The following is a 5,107-nucleotide window of genomic DNA, read 5'->3' as shown; positions in this document are numbered from 1 at the left end:
TGAAAATAATAATTTAGACCATTTGATATTGAATCAGGGAGAGGTGAATTGATCACTGAACAAAAGAGAAGCATGGCAATGCATAAAGAGATTCACCAAATATGTTAAATTAGAAGAGAACTGCTATCAATCAAGCAATGTCAAAACTACAAATAGCTGGAGCTGGCATACTCCTTCTAAGAAGGCATACTTTTTGAAAATTAGCTTTCTTGAGGAATACTTGATATTCAATACATTGTGGATATTGAAACTTTAGAATGAGCTTCCCTGGTGGCTCAAATGGTAAAGAATTGGCCTGCAATGCAGGAGACCTGGGTCTGATCTCTGGGTTTGGAAGATCCCCTGAAAGAGGGCATGGAAACCCACTCCAACATTCTTGCCTGGAGAATCCCCATGGACAGAGGAGCCTGTGGGCTACAGTCCAGGGTCACAAAGAGTCAGACATGACTGAACAGCTAAGCATGGCACAAACTGTAGAATATGACATCTGACATATATTCATACCTGTGAAATTATTGGAACGAGTATGGTATGAATATTTATTTTACTCCAAAAAATTGGCTTGTGTCTCTTCACAACCCTCTCTTTGCCACTCTTTGCCCACCTTCAACACCACATGACCACTGGTATGCTTTCTGTCACTTTAGATTGGTTTGCATTTTCTAGAAATGTATAAATGTGAAAGTGTACAGTATGTACTTTTTCTGACTTCTTTCACTCAGCATCATTATTTAGATATTCATTCATGCTATTGTATATCAAGAGTTCATTCTTTTTAATTGCTGAGTAACATTCCACTGTACAGATATACCACCATTATCCCTACATCTGTTGTTGGAGTGTTGGGGGAGGTCTTCAGGAGGTCATAACTACTAGTTGACCATGCAATTGGAAGCTCCTCTGTCCTTGGAATGTACATCTGTACACTGTTCCCAAAGTAGGAGCCATTTCATTTTCAAGGATGCAGATCTGAGAGAGCAATGGGTTGTTGACAGCATCTTGACAATATACATGGCTGAACTCGTTAGAGTCTGTTAATAAACTTTTGAAATTTTTTGGAGTGATAGCAAGAAACACCAATATTAAGAAGAAACAAAGAGATCAAATGAACAACCTGATCTTCCACTTCACAGAACCTCAAAAAGAAGAACAAAGGCCAAAGTTAATCGATAGGAGGAAATAACAAAGATCGAAGGAAAAATAAATAGAGATAGAAAAACAATATAAAAGATCAATAAAACTAAGAGCAAACAGAAAACTTCAAAAATACACAATAAATCATATTCCAAGCATATTCATATAGCATATAGTAATGGTGTCACTGCATTAGCCTCTAGACAGGTTGACAACTGAGCACTTGAAAGGTGGGTGCTGTGCTCTGCTGTGCTTAGTTGTTCAGTCGTGTCTGACTCTCTGTGACCCCATGGACTGTGGCTTGCCAGGCTCCTCTGTCCATGGGGATTCTCCAGGGAAGAATACTAGAGTGAGTTGCCATGCCCTCCTCTACGGGATCTCCTCAGTCCAGAGATCGAACCCAGGTCTCCCACATTGTAGGTAGATTTTTTACTGTCTGAGCCACCAAGGAAGCCCTGAAAGGTGGGTATTTAAATTTAACTTTTAATTAGTTACAAATAAGGAATATTTTAATATTGGTTCCTATTCACACCACATTGAACAGATGTTGAACATTTCTAGCATCACAGAAAATTCTCTAACCAAATAGAACACTCTTTCCATAAGTAGAAGTCAATAACCAAAAATTTGAAAATCCTTAGATGGTTTTAAATTTGGTCATGAAAGTGAAAGTGAAGTCGCTGTCGTGTCCGACTCTTTGTGACCCCATGGACTGTAGCCTACCAGGTTCCCCAGTCCATGGGATTTTCCAGGCAAGAATACTGGAGTGGGTTGCCATATCCTTCTCCAGGGGATCTTCCCTACCCAGGGATCGAACCCAGGTCTCCTGCATTGTAGGCAGACGCTTTACCGTCTGAGCTACCAGGGAAGCCCCAAATTTGGTCATAAATGTCTGAATAACAAGTGGACCATAGAAATGACCACAATGAATGTTCAAAAATTTTATAAGAATTACAAGATAAATACAAAACCAAATATCTGCTTAACTGCCTTACATGCTTACTTTACAAATAAAATAAAACAAAACAAGGTAGAAATCCAAGCTTGCACCACAAGAAATTAAAAATGAAAAAGCTAAAATTAGGTGAAATAAAAGCCAAATGAAGTAGAAGGAAGAAAACAATAATTAGTGCAAAATCAAGACAAAGGACAAAATTGCAATATGGAGAAACAACAAGACCAAATGTATTCTTATTGAATATATTTAATAAAATTGATAAAAGACTGCTGAAAAAAATTGAAAAGGGGGAATTTCCAGGTGGTTCAGTGGTAAGGAAGGGAATTCTCTGGTGGCTCAGATGGTAAAGCGTCTGTCTGCAATGCAGGAGACCTGGGTTGGATCCCTGGGTTGGGAAGATCCCCTGGACAAGGAAATGGCAGCCCACTCCAGTATTCTTACCTAGAAAATCCACTGGATAGCGGAGCCTGGTAGGCTACTGTCCATGGGGTCGCAGAGAGTCGGACATGACTGAGCGACTTCACTTCACTTCAGTAGTAAGGACTCCATGTTCTCACTGCTGATGGCCCAAGTTCAATACCTGTTTGGGGAAGTAAGACCCACAAGCCATGAGGTGAGGCCAAAAAAAACCCCCCTTTTTTGGGAGGAATCAAATCTTTTACATGTATAATAAAAATAAGGCAGTGACAGCGCACAAGTGCACAAGGCGGCTTCGATGGCGCATAAGCGTGGCCAAGAGGAGCTACCCCACATCCAAGGTCAGGGTAGAAGCTGGAAGGACCCCATGCCTTAAGGGCAGCGGCCAAGAGGAGTTACCCCACGTCCGAGGTCAGGGGCAGCAGCCGAGAGGAGCTACCCTGCATCTGAGGCCAGGGGCGGTGGCCGGGAGGAGTTACCCCAGGTCCAAGGAGCAGTGGCTGGAGGGCCGAGAGGAGCTACTCCACGTTCAAGGTCCGGAGGGGCGGCGGTGAGGACATACCCCTCGTCCAAGGTAAGGAGCAACAGCTGCGCTTTGCTGGACAGGCGTGAAGAGATACCCCACGTCCAAGGTAAGAGAAACCCAAGTAAGATGGTAGGTGTTACAAGAGGGCATCAGAGGGCAGACACTCTGAAACCATACTCACAGAAAACTAGTCAATCTAATCACACTAGGACCACAGCCTTGTCTAACTCAATGAAACTAAGCCATGCCCTGTGGGGCCACCCAAGACAGGCGGGACATGGTGGAGAGGTCTGACAGAATGTGGTCCACTGGAGAAGGGAATGGCAAACCACTTCAGTATTTGTGCCTTGAGAACCCCATGAACAGTATGAAAAGGCAAAATGATAAGATACTGAAAGAGGAACTCCCCAGGTCAGTAGGTGCCCAGTATGCTACTGGAGATCAGTGCAGAAACAATTCCAGAAAGAATGAAGGGATGGAGCCAAAGCAAAAATAATACCCATCTGTGGATGGGACTGGTGATAGAAGCAAGGTCCGATGCTGTAAAGAGCAATATTGCATAGAAACCTGGAATGTTAGGTCCATGAATCAAGGCAAATTGGAAGTGGTCAAACAGGAGCTGGCAAGAGTGAACATCAACATTCTAGGAGTCAGCGAACTAAAATGGACTGGAATGGGTGAATTTAACTCAGATGACCATTATATCTACTATTGCGGGCAGGAATCCCTCAGAAGAAATGGAGTAGCCATCATGGTCAACAAAAGAGTCCAAAATGCAGTACTTGGATGCAATCTCAAAAACAACAGAATGGTCTCTGTTCGTTTCCAAGGCAAACCATTCAATATCAGAGTAATCCAAGTTTATGCCCCAACCAGTAACGCTGAAGAAGCTGAAGTTGAATGGTTCTATGCAGACCTACAAGACCTTTTAGAACTAACACCCAAAAAAGATGTTCTTTTCATTATAGTGGACTGGAATGCAAAAGTAGGAAGTCAAGAAACACCTGGAGTAACAGGCAAATTTGGCCTTGGAATACGGAATGAAGCAGGGCAAAGGCTAATAGAGTTTTGCCAAGAGAACGCACTGGTCATAGCAAACATCCTCTTCCAACAACACAAGAGAAGACTCTCACATGGACATCACCAGATGGTCAAGACTGAAATCAGATTGATTATATTCTTTGCAGCCAAAGATGGAGAAGCTCCATACAGTCAGCAAAAACAAGACCAGGAGCTGACTGTGGCTCAGACCATGAACTCCTTATTGCCAAATTCAGACTGAAATTGAAGAAAGTAGGGAAAACCACTAGACCATTCAGGTATGACCTAAATCAAATCCCTGATGATTATACAGTGGAAGTGAGAAATAGATTTAAGGGCCTAGATCTGATAGATAGAGTGCCTGATGAACTATGGAATGAGGTTCGTGACATTGTAGAGGAGACAGGGATCAAGACCATCCCCATGGAAAAGAAATGCAAAAAAGAAAAATGGCTGTCTAAGGAGGCCTTACAAACAGCTGTGAAAAGAAGAGAAGTGAAAAGCAAAGGAGAAAAGGAAAGATATAAGCATTTGAATGCAGAGTTCCAAAGACTAGCAAGAGATAAGAAAGCCTTCCTCAGAGATCAATACAAAGAAATAAAGGAAAACAACAGACTGGGAAACTAGAGATCTCTTCAAGAAAATTAGAGATACTGAGGGAACATTTCATGCAAAGATGGGCTCAATAAAAGACAGAAATGGTATGGACCTTACAGAAGCACAAGATATTAAGAAGAGGGGGAAGAAATACACAGAAGAACTGTACAAAAAAGATCTTCATGACCAAGATAATCACGATGGTGTGATCGCTCACTTAGAGCCAGACATCCTGGAATGTGAAGTTAAGTGGGCCTTAGAAAGTATCACTATGAACAAAGCTAGTGGAGGTGATGGAATTCCAGTGCAGCTATTTCAAATCCTGGAAGATGATGCTGTGAAAGTGCCACACTCAATATGCCAGGAAATTTGGAAAACTCAGCAGTGGCCACAGGGCTGGAAAAGGTCAGTTTTCATTCCAATCCCAAAGAAAG

The sequence above is a fragment of the Bison bison genome, unplaced genomic scaffold, assembly GCF_000754665.1.
Source record: "Bison bison bison isolate TAMUID 2011002044 unplaced genomic scaffold, Bison_UMD1.0 scf7180017864390, whole genome shotgun sequence".
NCBI classification, from domain to species: domain Eukaryota; kingdom Metazoa; phylum Chordata; class Mammalia; order Artiodactyla; family Bovidae; genus Bison; species Bison bison.
This window is presented reverse-complemented; position numbering follows the sequence as displayed.